At 38.6% G+C, this 19,281-nt stretch overlaps 1 long non-coding RNA gene across 6 annotated transcripts in view; it reads left to right on the top strand.

Annotated features, from left to right (window-relative positions):
* LOC132686321 (uncharacterized) overlaps window positions 1-19,281 on the top strand; it is a 184,310-nt gene that overhangs the window by 146,122 nt on the left and 18,907 nt on the right. The window lies entirely within an intron of this gene.

Raw genomic sequence — 19,281 nt, 5'->3', positions numbered from 1 at the left:
AAGACTCTATAACAGTACTGACCACCAGAGCTTTCTGTGACGATGGACATGTTCTGTATCTGCACTGTTCATTATGGTGGTCACCAGCCAGCCGCAGATAGCTGTTGAGGCCTTGAAATATGGCTAAGGTGACTGAGGAACTGAATTTTTAATTTTATAATTTTAACTAATTTACATTTATATACTCATGTGTGGCTAGTGTCTGCCACAGTGGACAGTGTAGTTTTACTGCAATCCTATTTTTATTATCGGAAGAACTTGTAAGAAATCAACATACTTACAGATGGTCCTGTCAGCTTTCTACTGTAGATGTGAAAATTCTACTGTAGATGTGGCAAAGGTATTTGGACAGGCGGTTTATAAAACAAGAAAGAATATGTTGGGTATTGCATGTAGTGGAGTCCTTTGATACATATAGAGGCTCTTGAGTTAGGGAAAGGAAAGGACTCAGGTCATGTCAGTTTGACCCATGGAGTAATGGGTATCTGAATTTTTAAGTAATAATTTTTAGAACTTTATTTTAAACTTTGTTACTGATATGTACATCACCATCCTGTCCTACTTTTTTGACCTAAAATAGGTCCTTTCAGGCTAAATTAAGGTGTTATAAACCACATAGGAAAAATGAAGAGAATTTGTGATATGTTAGAAAATCATGTTTAGAATGTATCACCTTTATTTTTTTTGTTTTGTTTTGTTTTTTTTGTATCACCTTTAAAAGAAGTGCTTGTGGCTACATTCTTCTTAAAAATCAATTTACAAATAAAATCATTTCAATAACATATTTAAATAGAACTAATAATCTTTACTGTCACTTTCACATGTATTGTCTCATTTATTCCTGTCATTGGCCCTGTGAGTCAAATAGAGAGGGCATTATTTCTGCTTTACAGATGTGACTGTTGTGGCTTCAGAGAAGTTCAGTGACTTGCCCTTGGTCACTGAGGAGGTGAACTCAAACAGTATTACTCATTTTTTATTCTTCCCCGCATCTGCTAGCTATACTAGTTCATGAGGCCACTTGACTTTTTAAATTGATGACTGGTTCTTTCAGCATCTTCAAAACATCATGACTTCAAGCTTGTGTGGCCTCACCCTTATAATTTCTATGCTTCAAGAGGAAGACAGCTTCGATTCATGTCAGTTGTGTAAAATTAATGGTACCCTCATATTTTATTTAATAAATATTAATGGTTGGATTTGGCAGAGGGCAGGGGGCTATTTTAGACCTTTACTGTAAAGAAGATCATTATCACATCCCCAAATTTGATTTCTAGAGTGCTTATTTATCAATATTTATTAGACGCTTTGGTTGGCTCTAATTATCCTTCCTAGTTCATGGCACAGAGCTCCTGTCAGGCAGTGTCACCCCAGCTAAGTGTATTCGAGTGCACTTATTTAGCTGTTCTGTCATTTGACAGAGGTTTGTCCTGTCTTTGAGATATAACTCGGTTGTTGTCGTTTCTGTCAGCACACGATACAATAGAAATCCTAAATCAATAACACTTTTTATTCCTATGCAGTTGATGCAGAACAGCCTGCTTCACATTGAGGTTTAATGTGTTGTAAATTAATTATCTGGAATGAATACAGGGTCAATGGACCTTGGTATGACCAGGATGTAATGTTAAAGTGTTCCATTTCCTCCTCCACGTCTCAGCATTCTTACTCTGTCTTTTGTGCACGTCTGTTATGCCTTCGTCTGCAGTAAGCTCCCTAAAGAGTAGTTAATGCCCCTCTAGGGATTGATCGATAGAAAAAAATTTGCTTTACCATAAATTTGCTAAACTATTTTCTGCCCTCCAGGCAAAAATGGGACATTTTTATTTGTAATACATATAGTTGTACTTAAAAAAAAAGAACATTTAATTGGAATTTGTAATTGCCAAATTCAAACTATCATACATTTTCTCTTAATTCAGAGTGATATCTAAAAGATTTGTGCAAATACACGTGGGTTTCATTTTCTCCCGCTCTCTATTGGAAATGAGGATAGTTATTTATTTTTCAGAATTCAGTTCAAGAAAAGATAACTTTGCCCCATAATCTAAATGTGGATATGATGGCAACCCCATTTCAAATGATATAAAATCAGGTACAGCGAAGTAGATTTTCCATCAGAACCAGAGCAATTAAAAAGCAGGAATTCACTAAGTTTTAAAGTACTCAATTTTCTATTTTCTTTAAAATAAGAATGAGAAAGCAAACTCCATTATAGTTTCGAGGGTAGCTCTGCTATTAGTAGCTATAGAAACAAGGTAACCAGGTAGCGAATAACAGAAAAAGAGGGAGAGAGGGAGGAACAGAATATGAATACGGCAAAGGAAACAGTCAACCTAGCTGTAACGCTTAAGTACTAATATTGTGATTTAGGAACAGGCGAATTGGGAAGTAGATTAGCCAACATCTTTGCTGGTTTATCAGTATGAACACTTCATTGTTAATGCGTGGTTTCTCTGACACGTAGGCATATGGTACGGCACCCAAGCAAAAGAAATAGAACCGTCTTTGCAGGAGAGGTAGTAGAGAATGGAGATACAAATACACAACGCTAAATTGCAGGAAGCCCACTGGGGTCAGTTTCATGATTTTTTGCAGAAGCCTTTTCCCTGTCAGGTTAAGGGATGGAGAGTGGAACCAAACTTGCTTTACTTCCCTTGACAACGAGGTCAACACCACTTGTAAATCTGACCTCCTCCCATTGCAGCTGTGTCAAAGGTGGGGCACTCAGTGGGACACTGATTTCATACAAGACAGCACATTTTCCAAACTCCAACTTGCCACATGCCTGGTGAAAATGCCTCTGATCTTAGTTTAAGTTCTCCGGGAATATTTTCAGCTTAGACTTTATCCTCACATGTGTCCTGGATCATCAGACTGTATTACATTGTCGCTTGATCTTTAGAAACAAACACCCTAACAACCAAGCTGGATGCTCTACATGGACAGCTTTTTGAGTCAACAGAGTGTGTTTTCTCACTCGTTAAAGCCTGAGAGGATTGTGCAGTTACAAAAGATAGCCTCTGTGCTTCTATTTCAGAGCGATAAATTATGAAATATCCCAACTGCTAAAACCTAAGCTTTAATAAAAGGGAGACATACATTTTCAGTGTATCATCATCTTGAGCTACTAAACAGAGTAACAAAGAGGTCAGTTTCTGCCAAATACAGAAGCAAACAAATGATTTCAGTTTTTCAGAGTGAAATTATATATTCATTCCAAAAGGCAGTATCATATAATGGTTAAGAACAGGGGTCAGCACCCTAGAGCCCCAGGGCAAATCTAGTCATCCACCTGCCTGTTTTTTAAATAAAGTTTTATTGATATAGTCATGCCTATTTACATATTGTCTGTGGCTGCTTTCCCACTGCCAAGGCAAATTGAGTAGCTGTGGTAGAGGCTATATGGACTGCAGATTTGAAAATATTTACTATCTGGCTCTTATGGGAAAAGTTTGCCAACCCCTAGTAGAGTGTGGGTTTTTGTGTCACATTGTCTGGCTTTGAATCCTGGCTTCAGTATTTACTGGCTGTGGTACCTGGAGCAGATATTCTTTATGTTTCAGTCTCCTAACCTATCAAATGGGCATACCAATAGCAATTTCCTTTTAGGTTGCTTTGGAGATTATATGATTTAATGCGTATTATTTTAGGAGTCCACCTGGCTTGGAGTAATCAATCCTATTCTACTGCTCCCCTATTCTTAAACTTCTCAGAAAGCGTTCTGGATCTCTACTAAAATTATTTTGGCTTTTTATTGTGCATAGGACAGTTTTATATTTTTAGAAACATTAAATGTGTAGGCATCAAGACTCTTATTTCTTAAAAGCATACACATAGGCAGCCTATTCTTATTAGAAGAAATAACTTTGGTCACCTATGGAATTTTCACTTATTTAAAATTGCTAGCATTGTTCATATTTTGGCACCAAATGTGGTTCACAAAGAAATTCAATTACTTATTCTTAAAATACTGCAGGAAGACTGGCAGAAGCAAATCTAAACCATGCTACGTGGCAGAGGTATAGGATGAGGCAGACAGAAGAAATGTGGATAGCTCATTGTGAGAGAACCAAGCCCATGTCTTTGAAACCTTAACTTATGTTCTTCCGACAGAATAAGAGTCCACATCCTATGGGACTGGGGACCAAGGAGTCACAGGGAATTATTCTCAGTGGCTCCTGACTGGTTGTACTAGAAAATGTTGCCACATTGGCAAAGTACGTCTCCCATGGCCCCTTCCTCTGCCTGGTGCCCTCTCTTTGCAGTCTTCAGCTGTTCTCAAGTCCCTAATGCATTACACTCCTCAGGCCAGACTGTTTCCAAAGTGACTAATATTCCAAATGATCTTTTCCTGCTCACCCCACAGTTCCTGAGCAAAATTCTCAGTTTGGAACCCATCTATTCCAAGCCCAAAACTGAGCTGATCAAAGTGACTCCTTCTCAAGGAATATTTGTATTTCAAAAGGAGAATGTTTAATACAGATGAAACTCTAACTAGTGAGGTGTTTCTGAGCAGCGGGACCTTTGTCATGCTTTTTCTAGTTGAACTCCCTTTTTCCTCATTACCATTAGTCAGCGATTTAGCACCCCTGACTTCTGACAGATTGTCAAATCTTGCACTAGGCCAGATTGTATTGTGCTTATCTTATTCAAGAAAACATCCCAAAGCACCATGTGTATAGTAGATTCTCCTTGTGCTATATTGGATTGGATGTCACAGTGTAGTAACTCTAATGAGTGCTCCCTCAAACCCCCAAATGGCACCAAACTGTGCCGAGTATGTCTTAACTACATCAGCATGGAAACTGGGGAGTTGCATGTAAAGAACTCCAAAGCAATCAAGCATATACTGAATTTCCTTTCTGTTTTCAGCCCCTCCCAGTTAGGAAATTGCCTGTTTGATGGAGAATTTAGAGGTATAGTTCCTACTGGGCAGATGGAATTTGTGATTCTTTCACAAGTATTGTACTTTAACTTATCACTCTTTAAACTCTGTTGAGGCACTTTGAGTTCATTTCAACTTGTCTTGAGTTTGAAGGACTCTATATAACCCCTTTCATAAAGTATCCTGGATGGTGCCAGGTACATGGTTTGATTTGCTTAATCTGTGTCTAATAACATCAGTATATCCTGGTTAATTGTATTAGAATCCCGAATTGATGGAGTTCCTTTCTTCCTGAGAATTTAACTTATTTTCCCAAAGGTTTTATGGAGAACACCAGTGTAAGTTAGAGGGCAGTTTCCATTATTTCATCATTTTTGTGGAGAGGCTTGGTGTCAGTGTGACTGACTTATCCAAGGTCAGCCATTTTTCAGATATGGACCTGGGATGACGACTCAGGCTCCTTCTAGCCCCGACCAGTTCTCCATTGTAGACCACACTGCTTCAGTGTCTTGGACTGCTACTGTGGCACCATGCTGTGGTTTCATGTTGTGAACTCGCTTTTAAAGAAACTGTTTAGTTTGAAACTGAGACCTTTGGATTAGGTTGCAGATGAACCGACCTTACACCAAATGCCTCCCCATGATGAGAATGAAGGGGAGCTGTTTCGCCCTCACATACCAGCTCTAGGCAAGATTCAGACAAACTTGCTTCTGTGTGAAAGGACTTCTTTCTTCACCCAGTACATAAAATAAGGACAATAGAATGAGTTTTAGAGATGAGCACAAAATGCCTACATTTGAGACTCTTTGCCATGTAACTAGGCATGAATTACTTGGGTAATAAGTTATAGACGTTTGATTTTTTTTAACTGCAATAAAAAGTAAAGTTTTTTGTTTGTTTGTTTTTGTTTTGAAATCGATACCTGGAAAGGAACTGTAGCAGGAATGGTGAGAAGGTAGCATTTTGAGATGGTAGGGGCTCTACTCTGCTATTTATACCATTGGGTAAGAACTTTCATTTCAAAGAGATTTGGCTTTACTTTTGGGCTAAGACCACAGTCACTTTAACACTTGTTCTTTGTCTTATACCCTCACCATATACCACCTTGAAGTGATGTTGGGAAACAAGGTCATTTCTGGAGTTGGTTGCAGTGCGGCTGCTTGTTGGTTTGTGTGAATCTGGCTTCTGCACCTGGAGTGAGAATACTATTTAATCTGTGGAGACCACAGCTCCTCTTGGGCATAGTTGCTTTAAATGGCAACTATATATTTACAGTGAAAATGAAAATATCTTCAGGGGTGCCTGGGTGGCTTAGTTGGTTAAGCGTCTGATTTCAGCTCAGGTCATGATCTCACAGTTCATGGGTTTGTGCCCTGCATCAGCTTTGTGGTGACAGCTCAGATCCTGGAGCCTGCTTCGGATTCTTTGTCTCCCTCTCCCCTGTTTGTGCTCTCTCTCTCTCTCTCAAAAAATAAATAAACATTAAAAAATTAAAAAAAGAAAGAAAATATCTTCAAATGCCTCACAGAGAAAAGAAGAGCTTTTATGGATTGCTCACATCAGTTCTTTCTGTGTATTTACATTTTTTTCATTTTTGTTAATGTCATTCTTACTTTTGACAGGCTTCATTGATGATTAAAATTATTGTAACATTGTGTTATAAGCAAGATATTTCAAGTAAACAAGAGATGTAGTACAGGAAGAATTTACATTGAGATAGGAATCAATGGGCAGACTTTTGCACAGTATGATTATCAGGGATGACATAAGAAGAGGTGGGTTCTGAGATAATGTAAAAGGAAGAAGAAAAATACATTCTGTGAAGCAAAGCAGTTGTTTCTGGAGAGAACTGTGAAACATCCATGAAACATATATGGTAGTTTGGCTGTTGTTCTCATGATTCCTGTACCTTGAATGCAGTTGTTGATTGATTTTCCTTACTCTTACTCTGTACAAGATAGTAACTCAGGCCAATGGGTCCATAGCAAGCAAAGCAAGTGGAAGAAACTACACATTGAAAACAGTCCATAAATGGTATGGTCAATTCCCCCAAAATTGAAAGATGGATGTATTGAACAAAACTGCTGGGGGCTTTGGAAAAGTACATTTAAAGTAAAAAAAAAAAAAAAAAAAAAAAAATTGGAGCACCTGGGCAGCTCAGTCAGTTGAGCATCTGACTTCAGCTCAGGTCATGATCTCACAGTTTGTGAGTTCGAGCCCCGTGTTGCACCCCGTGCTGACAGCTTGGAGCCTGGAGCCTGCTTCAAATCCCATGTCTCCCTTTCTCTCTGCCCCTCCCCTGCTTGGCTTCTGTCTCTGTCTCTCAAAAATAAATAAACATTAAAAAAATTCTTTTAAAGTAAAAAAAAAAATTAAAGAAGTAAAAGGGAATGACTCTATAATTTTTTAGAAATATTTTATTATTCATACTTTGCAGGTGAGGAAAGTGAAATTTTGAAAGGTGAAGTAGCTTCACTAAGATCACAGAGCTACTTAGTGGTAGGGCTGGGATTCAGGAAAAAGTCTGCTTGGCTCTGAAATCTCTCACTTTTTTAGTGGTAACTTCAGGAAGGATGGGAGAAAGAGGGCATCTAATATAGAATAAGACACATTATCGGGTGAGATAGAGGGGAAATAAACCAATTTAAGAGACTGTGGGCAGCGGTGGGCTTCCTGAGGGCAGAAACCCTTGGAATTTTTGCAACTCTCCCCTTCACCTTCATCCCAACCCAGTAAAATTGCAAGTTATTTACAGATGCAGTAGAAATGCCTTAGCTACTTAAGGAGAAAACTAATTTTAAGGATGTCTAGTATAATAAGAAAATTAATAGCACTTATTTTTCTCTGTTTTGCATGATTACTCAGATGGAACTAAGGCATTATGTATATATTTCACACATCTTTTCACTGTCTTCCCCTCCATTAACTACTTAGTATCCCAAGATGATACAGTATTATTAAATACATCAGTATAATTCCTTTAAATGCTTTACATAATTAATTTACATCATAGAAAATATAGAATATAGTCTACTCTTCCCTTCAAATAACTGATCTGCATTTTATGTTATGTGAACAGAAAAAATCAATAATTTGTTATTTATCCATGCCTTCCCAGATGAAAGTAGTCTACTAAAAATTTATGTGTGAACTGGTGAATTCATCAACTTTGTCACAAGTCTGCATTAATTGATACTTGTGACTGCAAACTTCTTTTCTTTTCTTTTCTTTTCTTTTCTTTTCTTTTCTTTTCTATCTTTTCTTTTCTTTTTTTTGAAAGATAGAGAGAAAGAGAGAGAGAGTGCAGAAGAGAGGGGCAGAGGGTAAGAGAGAGAGAGAATCTTAAGCCCCAACGTGGAGCTCGATCCCATGACCCTGGAATCATGCATGACCTGAGCCAAAATCGAGTTAGATGCTCAACTGACTGAGCCACCCAGGCAACCCTGCAAACTGTTTTTTTTTTCTTTAGGGATCTGCTATCCTAAATGCTATTCTAATGTTAATAGCAAATATAATTTCTGTAGCTGTGTCTCTGTTATCTTCAGTTCCATGAAATGTCTTGTAAGTTAGTTTAATTGTTAATAAATCCAAATCTAAATTATCCTATCAGAATGATTTATTAATTTAGACAGAAATTTTATTTTGCAATATTTCTTACATGAACCATTTAATATCCAGATTGTCTCATGAACCATTCAATATCCAAATCATTTTAGAAGAGAGCCATAAACAAAATATGCAGTAACTTGGGTTTCTGTCTGTTACATTTAGGGATGACTGAAAAACCGGTGACATTTGCAGATGACTGGGACTATTTACATTTACTGTATTCAGCACAGAAGAGACAGTCTGCCTGTGCTAGATCTGGAGGGGAAATTGTTAAAGGGGTAAAGTTCTAGAGAAGAATCCAAGTCTATGTATTACAGTTGAAAAAGGGGGAAAACAGAAAAGGAGGGGAGAAACATTTCACCTGTAGTTAGATTTGCAGGGTAGGTTCTCACAGGTTCTCTTGCCTGAAACCCAGGCCTGGACTCCTGGATAACTCTGATGGAGAATGTTATGGGTTGAGTTGTGTCCCTCCAGATTCGTATGGTCAAGTCCTAATATCGCCATGACCCCCTCCACCGCCCCCCGCCCCTGCCCCACTCAGTGCCTTAGAATCTGTGTTTGGAGACAGGGACATTAAAGAGTTAATTAAGGAAAAATGAGGTCATATGGATGGGCTTTCATTCAGTATGACTGCTGTCCTAATAATAAGAAGAGATTAGGCAGAGACAACATGGATGCAGGGGGTGATCATGTAGGGGGCAGTGAGGAGGTAGCCATCTACAAGCAAAGAAGTCTTCAGAAGAAACCGAACATGCTGACACCTTGATCTTGGACTCCCAGCCTCCAGAATGGTGATAAAATTAATTTCTGTTCTATGAGGCATCCAGTCTGTGGTATGTTGTTATGGCATTCCTGGCGGAATTACACAGGAAGCATCACTGGAGGCAGCTGGAGGAGCTGTGGAGCTAGGGCAAGGAGATGTGAGCTCAGTGAGAAAATGGCCTACTTTGGACAGTTTTATTTTTTAAAGTGTCTATCAATTTTAGCATTTACAGCAGAGTAAATAAATTCATACCTCTGAGAAAGGGAAATAAAACTGTTTGGCTGGCTAATCTGCTATCCTGGGTTCTTTTTTTGAGCTCTCTCCTCTTCATTCTCTTTGTGTTTCTTCCCTTCCACACCTCTTTTTGTCCACATCCTTTCCCTTGTAGGCTCATACCTAACAGTTATGATCCAGTTCACAAAGCTATGTTTATGTTCATAGCTGTGCTATGAAGTACTGGTGAGCATTGATTCATTTTGCACACTGCTTAGAGTGAAGCATCTTCATTGCTTAGTGAACTTTTGACAAGGAGTTTCCGTGTTTCATATTACATATTTTCCATATGTCCCATATTTCATATTTCCCTCAGAAAGCAGAATGGAAGCTAAGTTCTGATCAAGGTGACCAGTGGAAAAATAGAAAAGAATATTTCAGCCCTGAGGAGGATCTAGGGAGTTTTCTAGTGAAGCCAGTGGTTCCTGAGTCCTCATTATAAAAGGCTCAGGGATCACAGGGAGGGTGTGGGTTATAACAGCACCAGGTGATATTGGCTAGAGCTGTGAGCATAGATCTATGCAATACTAAGGGGATTCCTCCAAAAAAAAATAGCTTCTTGGGCATGTTCAAGTTCTTTATTTAGTAAAAATTTAAATGTTTAACTGTGGTAAAAATTACATAACATAAAGTTTATTATCTTAACCAATTTTAAGTATAGAAGTCAGTGGTGTTAAGTATATTCACAGTGTGCTTACGTTCTTAAATAATGAGTCATATGGTAAAACTTCCACATTCTTACATGAATTTTTGGTACAGATGATCAAATATAATCATTATATTTTAATTTTAGAAGTAATATAAAAACAGTCTAATATAAAATTGAATTAATTGTGCAGAAGCCTACAGATGTAGCATCTACTGTGAACAGGCACTGTTTCAGAGACTGCCCAGATAACACCGAATACGGTAGAACAAGGACCTAGTTTTCACTGAGCTCACATTTCCAGGGTGTGTGGTGGGCTGAGAAGAAAGTTCTCAAGAACCCCGAAGGGTTGGAGATGTTACCATACTTGCCAGTCAACAAGTTAGCGTGCTACAATTTCATGACTCCTGGATTAGAGTCAAAGGACAGTTTATTATTCGTATCGGTAGAAGTAGCCCGATAGCCGCTGTTTTCTTTGTGCTGGTTCCCAGAACCCCAGTTCCCATAGGGCAAAGTGAAGAGGGACAGGAAACACCTGCACACGCAGTGAATGTTACAGGAGAGGGACCTTAAACTTGGGGAACCCAAATCTTGGCTAGTGGGCAGTAAGCATGCCTATCCTTGGCTTTGTTAGGGAGACACTAATTCTTTCTGTCTGTAAGCAGATCTTCCTTTTGCCCTGAAGAAAACACCATGTCTAATTTCAAAAGTTATTTGTTATGCAAACATTCCTGAAGAGATCATCCAGAAGAAAGGAAGCAATGCTTCTTTTTGTAAGATGTGCAGAAGCATGGGGGCCCTAAGGAGAATTGTCTCTAGCAGTGGGCAGGGAGGAGATACTGATATTTGAATTTTTTTAAATGTTTATTTATTTTTGAGAGAAAGAGAGAGAGACTGAGTGAGAGCGGGGGAGGGGCAGAGAGAGGGAGACACAGAATCCAAAGTAGGCTCCAGACTCCGAGCTGTCAGCACAGAGCCACATGCGGGACTTGAACCCACCAGCTGTGATATCATGACCTGAGCCGAAGTCAGAGACTCAACTGACTGAGCCACCTAGGTGCCCCGAGATACTGATATTTATACTGAACTATTTATGCAAACAGTGAGGTGTCAGCTTAGTAAAATATCAGTTCCGACTTGTGATTTACATCAGCACTGGTGGTTCCCAGCATTGGTTTCAGCCGTCTTGTGAGAGAGCATGAACTTCATATCACCTGGCGGAGTGACCCAGGGCCATGTAAGCAGTGTGGATCAGGATTTACATTTCTTCTGCCCCTCACTAGCTATGTCACTTGGGCTGATTGCATATCTTCTGTAAACCCATTTCTTATAAGGTAGAAATAATAAAAGCCACCTGATGGAGTTAATGGAAGATTAAGGAAATAGTGTTTGTAAATTACTTAGCATAAAGTCTGAAATATAATAAGCATTTAGTAAATGGGCGGTATTTTTATTTACTGAGTACATCCTAGGTGTCATAGGCTTTACTTACATCATTTAATTTAATATTCATAACAACACTGCAATGTAGGTACCACTATCCTCATTTTATAGATTTGGAAGCAGACACTCAGATTTATCTGAGGTTACCACCTAATAAGTGGTACAGCCAGATCCCGGCACGGGTCAGTCAGTGTCAAAGCCCACACCATTCAGTACCCAGTAGTGCTTAGTGCTTAGTGCTTAGTGCCTCTACACTCCAGGAAAATTTCCCAGCTGAAAATCCACCTCTGCCATTTATTATCCGTATGATTTTGAACAAAATCCTTCATCTAAAAAAATGGGGAGAATAATAGTATCCGTCAGGTAGTATGGTTAAAATAAATGGAGTGATACCTATATAATGCTTGCAAATAGTAGTAAAAACTCACATCTATTGATGTTACTAATATTAGTTTTTATTAGTATTGCCATGACAATAACATGGAGTCAACATTATTTATTCCAGATGGCCATTTTCCCTCATGGAAACTTGGGCCTCACCATTCAACCTCTGTGATAAGACTTTCTTGTAAGCTGTATATTAGAATGGTTTTGAGGAACAATAAATACGCAGATTATAAAGTATGGTGAGTGCTTGATACATAACCTCAGATTTGATTAGGGGAAAGAGGAAAACATAATGTTTTATCAGTATAAAGGCAAGTTTGCTTTTCCAGTCTGTTTTTCACTTCTCCCATAATTTTGGTAAATTATACAGAACTGTAATTGACCCAAACGAGTGGATAAAATGTCACTTAATTTGTTTTAGCTCATTATACACATTTGTTCTATGGATTAACTTACCTTACATACATTTCACACAGTATTTAACATTTATTTTGGAGAAAAAAATGTTAGTAATAAGGCTTCTCATTAATGCGTACTAGTGAATATTTGTCATTGAAGTAAACCATTTAATTATTCATGTCAATAAAAAAATAGCACTGAGAACAAGTCAGTAGGACCAAGGAAAATTATCTTCCTTATTCTTTAGCTTCCAGAGATATATTGCTATAGGAAGGGTTATGACAAATTTCAAAAGTAACGTAGTGTAGTGGGAAAGAGCAAACACCCAGGAGCCAGCATGCCTGGGTTTGTGTCCCAGCTCTGGTACCTACTAGTTGTGTGAACATGGGCAAGCCACCTAAACTATAGGAATTTTATCTTATTAGGAAAATGAGGATTAAAAAAACATATCTTACTGAGCTGTTAGGTGGGCTGGATGAGCTAACATCTATATGCAGTGCTGAAAAAAGTCTCTGGTTCATAGTAACATTATACAAAAGTTAGCTATTGTTACTCTCCTCTCAGCCACCTGGCATGTGACATATCTCCTATACTGTTATCCCCAATTCTCGTGTGCACAGGAGTTGGGGCCAGTATTTCTGAGGTATGACTGCAAGAGACCCTGGAATACTGCCTTCAATAGCATGACTCAAAAGAAATCATTGCCCAGACTGAAATGTTTTGATTGGGTTTGTGAGATCTGGTATTGCTGAATGCTTTGTGAAGATAGGCTGAAGAAATATCTTCTAATTATATTTTCCTTTCCAAATATTCCTTGTCAATATATACAAGTACTTCTGACTTTCACAGCATTTACCAAGTTACCAATTAAATTCTTCATGTTCATCATCCAGACTTACTATTTTAGCTAAAGTAAGAATTCAATTTTAAGGCAGTTTACAACATTGTACCTAATGCTTGTCAATTGCCTTTTTATTAGTTTTCTAAACCTGGTAGCATATGTATCAAATTCCATGACCACAGAAATTTGAGGCTGACTGTCCTTTATCCCCTACACTGTTTTTGCTAGTCTTGCATACTTATTTAATTTAAAAAAAGTCTGGTCTTCTCATTCTAGAATGTCTCCTAGTCTAACAGGCCATCACATCTGTCTACCTTTGGTGGCCCTGTCCTTGATGCTTTCCTGCTTCCCATGCTGTTTTCCATTCTTTAAGTCTTTTCTTAGGCCTCCTTTAAATTTGACTAGATTTCCTCCCAGTGCACCGTACCTATTTTTGACTTAATCTGTAGCATTATTGGGAAATTTCTCACTATCTTATTCTCTGAGTTAACAGTGGAAAAACATAACTTCATTAATTTTTTAAAGTCCTTTTTCTTAGAAGGGAAATAAGTGATTTCATTTCAACAACAATAAAAGGACACTGTAAGGAAAAAGAGTGGAAAAGGTTAAAAACTTGCTGAAAACCACATTCTTTAAGAAATAGCAGTAGTAATAGTGGAACATTATGAGAACACTAATGAAAAAAAAAGTTTAAGGCAAAAGGGTACTTTCTCTTTTTTCCAACCATTTTAATGATGAACCTTTGAGATAAGCTAATGTATCCCTAAGTGCTAACTGTCTGAAGCACTCCCAAAAAGACATCGATCCTGCCCCTAGGGCATTCATGCTAAATGGAAATTGCAAGGATATAGTCTTTACTGTTACCCTCCTGGGAAAGGCTGGTGCTAAACCACAAAGAAAGGCAAATGACCATTTATAAAAAGCCCAGAAATGAAGAAGATTTAACACTGTACTTATAAAACATAATTCTCCCAGTTTCCACCCCCCAATGGACTGCTACAGTCATTTAAATAATTTACATATTTTCTAGAATCCCCTGAGAGATGTACCTGCTGTTTTGATGCTTTCTTTTTAATAGCAATAAATGTGCGATGGATGGAAGCCCTTTGAAGAGTTTCAGGCGGTGCCAAAAGTGCTAGTCATGTGTTGGCCGACTAGATACGTTTGTAGAATTTGTGGCCCAGATTAGCATGAAATAATAAGCAAAGCCTGTGTAATCATGCTGTGTCTCTCGACCAGATGGACTAGTTCCTTGGGTCAGTTAGGACAACTATTAAAATACCCAATAGTTAGATAAGCAATTTTTTGCTAGCACATCATTTCAAAAGAAGGCTGGAGAACCGGTTTGAAGGGCCTTCCCTAGCTGGCCCCCAGGTGGTAGATAGTACGGGACAGAGGGATGGTTTGGCATTGCCTTCAATTGCTTTTAGCCACAGTTATGAGAAAGGCCCGTTGCGTTAGCACACCAAAGAAGGAACCTAAATGACTCAGGAATATAATGGGGGGAAAAGAAGGCTGTACTCTGGAGACCAGAGGAAGCACTGAGTGGTTGCACGCAGTTGCCAGTCTACCGGCTCCCAGGGAGCTTACTGTGGAGTGGTAACGTGATATCTTAACATGCCCACACCACAAATACAAGAACATTTTAAAGCCAGGCGCATGGGAAGAAAACATGTCAGAGCAGAGTGGTGTTATTTTTAATGGAGCATGTGTTTGTCTTGTAAGTGTGTCAGAAAGAGAGGAGCAGGTGTCGGGTTCCCGGCTACCGCTTCTGATGCACAGCAAGAGGCGGCCACTAGATCTCCCACAGCTACACACGGTCTTTGATATTGCAAATGAATTTATATCTGCCTAGAATCCATGCACAGCACTATCCTTTCCTAATATTTGTGTACAGTTGATTTGAAAGTAAACTGTCCTCAGGGTGCAGATTTATGAGCGGTCTTTGGGATTGAGCCAGGTCCTCTTAGGCAAAGATTAACAGCCCAATAAATAGAACTTGTGCACCACTGTAAGATTAACACAAGGAAACGGCAAAGTTGATCTAAGGTCTACTCCTAAGGAAAAGATGTGCCCCACCCCTTTTTTTGTGAAGAGTAAGAACACAGATTTGTCAGTGGTAAATGAATAACCCCGTGTTAGAGAGTTGTCAATATGAGAGACTCTATTTCCCATGTTCAGTAATAAAGCTGCCTATTATTTTGGTAAGAAATGCCTAAATTGAAATTCTAAAGGGCATTATGAACTTGAATTAAAAAGGTAATGGATTTTTTAATAAGTTCTGGGTCAAGATGTATTATCAAACTATTTTCCATAGGGCATAGAATATACCATCTATCCTCTTAATAATGCCAGATCTAGCCTTACTTCCAGAAGCCAGCTGAGGCTGCCTGTCTATTATAGTCTCTCCCACCGTCCCTAACAATGAACAAATAACTAGACGGCTATGAAACATTTTAAATAGAACTGTCTCCTAGAGAAACTGTTACTGCCAGACACAGGCCCGATCTGGGCCTGGGTAACCTGCTTTGAGAAAGAGTAGATCAATACAGTTTGGGAGTAAGTAGTAGAGGGAAATAGGATGATGAATTAAGTAAATCATAAAGCACATGATCTATGCCTTATTGTACCCGATTGCTCTGAATCAGGATTGTGCAGAGGATAATTCTATGTGCTTTGAAATTCAAAGAGCTTTCAAAAAACTATTTTAATTATACAAACCATTTATTAGTAATGAAAGTACTATGTCTGCAAATCCTTAAGGACTGTGAAGAACTTAACCAAGCATTTGAAAAGCGGTCTGAAAATTCTAAGTTGTAGATGAGCTTCCTTCTCCAATTTACAGTTTGGACCCAAAGCTTTAAACCATTCTTTCTGTTACTCTTGGCTGTCTGACTCTGCTGTACTCTGTAAACCTTCCTTTTTGCTGTGTGCTCTGTTAGAGGACTCCTTTGCACACACCCTGAATCCTTTCTTGCGTCTCTACTTGGTCCTGGGGACACAGACACTTTTGTACGTAGCAATGGAGGAAAAGAGGGGGGGTAAACCTCGTGACCTACAAATAGCTGACCTCACCAGAATTAAGTGTTCTTATACTCTCACTGAAAAAATAAATTATTAGCAGTTAATAAATGCGCAGAAAAAAACTGCTTCATTACGGGTTTAGATACCCTGTGGCTAGGGATGAATTAGTATACAGTAGTGTCATAGAGATCTTCATAGCTCCATTCATTTTCGATGGTTTTAGATTAGTGCAGGAATTTGCTTTATAATGTAATTTAATATTGGAAGCATTAAGTTTATTGTTATAGGTTGTCTTCTGTTTTCTGTAACTCCCATAAAACAAAGCTCTCGGTAAGATAAAAGAATGCATGTGTCTTTCATCGTGGACATGTGGAGAGAGTGGATCTGGAAAACGAATTTATACTTTTTCTGGAAATGGGAACTACTCATAAAACACTTAATGAGTTCAAGGACCCCTTGTTGTCATTCTGCCTCCTATTCAGATAGACTATGAACAACCCAGAGGTAGTCAGGGTAGTAGTATATTATTGGTTGACTCTGCTTCAAATTTGAAGAACTTATGAAAGCTCTAAATACCAGATAAAAATACACATTTTTCTTTAATAAAAGGATGAGATTAATATTTAGCAATCACAATGTACAATTAAAGAGAAAAATGAAATAAACTGTTTATGCAGATGCAGTGAGTTGCTCTAATATCACAATAGACCTGAAAGTCTGTGGCAAATTTTAAAAATTTTGCTCAAAAGTATAAAGCTCCTCTGAGATATTCTCACAAGTTGTAACCCCCACTGCCATTTTTATGCATGTCGTGAACTTGTTTACCTGCTGCATTTATGTACGATGTTCAAATGTCTCCTGGTGCTGCCGGTCTCCCTCTGTGGATCTTTATGCACTATATGCCCTCATTAATTTTGGAAGGAATTTTTAAAGAGTGCTCAAATAACACTTCCAATTAGTAACTCATATATATATATATATATGTATACATACAGGCATTGGAGTGCAGATCTCATTGAAACAACCCCCAGATGGTTGGATTTTATTCTAAAAACAGTTCCTGATAAGAAAAAGACTAACTGATGTCTAGAGGTCTCAGTGAACCTTCTAACTCAGTTAAAATTCTGTGTCTGCTGTCTAAATTCTGTTCTTCATTTCTAAAGTTTAGACTTGGGGCAAACCCACCAGCTTCACTTTTTCTAAGAGATCATCGGTTTGCAGTTTATTGTGAGAGTAGTAGCCTGGCTGAATTTATATTATCATCCGAAAACTCTATGGCGATATTGCAGGGTGGAGGGTGGCGGCTCTGTAGTGTGGATGCTGTGTGTAGGGATGTTGGTGAGAAAGGAGATGAGTGAGCATATATGTAACAAAGGGATAATTACCAATCATTTATATATTTCTGGAGGGAATTCTGAACTTTAGAAGGGAAGTAGAACAACTGGGATTTTCTGGTCCATGTATGCAATGAAGGATGTTAGGGAGGGAATTATTTAGAGTCTAGGGTGTCAAAGATGACCGAGAGGTAAGAGATGAATAGTTGAGAGCAGGGAGGTGAGTCAGAAATTGTCTAGATGCTGCTATTCTTCCCTCTCCAACAAGAAGATGGGTATCTTTTTATTTTCAAGTCTTCCTGCTCCTAGGGCATGCTGACCTCTAGGTGTCCACTTTGGGATGCCTATTTCCAAACAGCCTATCATCTCTCCATTCTTTGGAGAGACCAGGTCCATTCTTTGGAGAGACTCGGCACCAGGTCTCAGAGAGCAAGACATGAGGTTCTTTCCCTTTTGGCCTTTCCATTGCTTCTTTTGGCCTTTCCGTTGCTTCTGCTCCCTAGAACCATGGCTGCACATTTTGCTCTGTGTCCTTATCGACCACAACCTAAGCTTTGGTAGCCATGTGGGTGATGCTTTTGTTGTGCCTCAACAAAGACTAAATCACTAACATGAAAAAAAATTCAAGTTGTCAGGAAAATTTGGTGAGCCAAAAAGGCTCCCCATTCCAGGTAAAGAATATTTTAATGAAGACCTCTATAAAATAATGCCATGTAATCATTGTTTCCTAAATTTCAGTCATTCTCATACAATATTCAAGATTTTTGCCATATCTATTTATTACCTATTACTTATTTAATATTATTTTAAACTAACTTTTAAAGTTTGCATAGATTTTAATTACAATGAAACTTTAAATCACTCCCATAAATGGAAAACCGATATTCTTTTCCTTAAATAGAAGAAATTATCAGTCATTAGAGTGATACGTGCCATTGAACTTTAGTTGACTGTGACATGCCCAGGGTTTTGAGCCTGAGGTTTGTTTGTTTATTTATTTAATTAAAAAGGGATATAATAAGAGTTAGGACTTAAGTAATATTAGCACCAAACTGAGAAATTCTCCTTGATTTTACCCACAAGGAGTAAGAAAGATTTAGAAAAGAGAATATTCCTTTTCATATAATTTCTATATTGTTCAATTTTTTGTGTCCATATATTATTTGTGGCACCTGCCCCCCCACTGATTCAGCCCCAAGACAAAACTCTAAGTGGTATGATTTTGTTAAAAACATTTTTTTTAATGTTTATTTATTTTTGAGGAGAGGGAGAGAGAGAGACCGAGTGTGAGCGGGGGAGGGGCAGAGAGATAGGAGACACACAATCTGAGGCAGGTTCCAGGCTCTGAACTGACAGCACAGGGCCCAACACATGGCTCAAACTCATGCACCACGAGATCATAACCTGAGACAAATGTGGACACCTAACCGACTGAGCCACCTAGGTGCCCCTAAGTGGTATGATTTTTAAGTTAGAAATGAAAGGAGAAAAAAATCAAGAGTGTCCTGGCAAGGAAGGGTCTCACCCCCTTCACATCAGCCCCAGTCGCAGTTGGAGAGAAGATTCAGAGAGAAGTAACTTTCTCAATCTTTTGTGTGTGTGTGTGTGTGTGTGTGTGTGTGTGTGTGTGTGTGTGCGCGCGCGCGCGTGCGCGTATTTAATAGCTGGTAGCTA

This window comes from Panthera onca, chromosome F1, assembly GCF_046562875.1.
Source record: "Panthera onca isolate mPanOnc1 chromosome F1, mPanOnc1 haplotype 2, whole genome shotgun sequence".
NCBI lineage: Eukaryota > Metazoa > Chordata > Mammalia > Carnivora > Felidae > Panthera > Panthera onca.
Note: the sequence above shows the minus strand (reverse complement) of the source record. Positions and strands in the feature narration are given on the sequence as shown.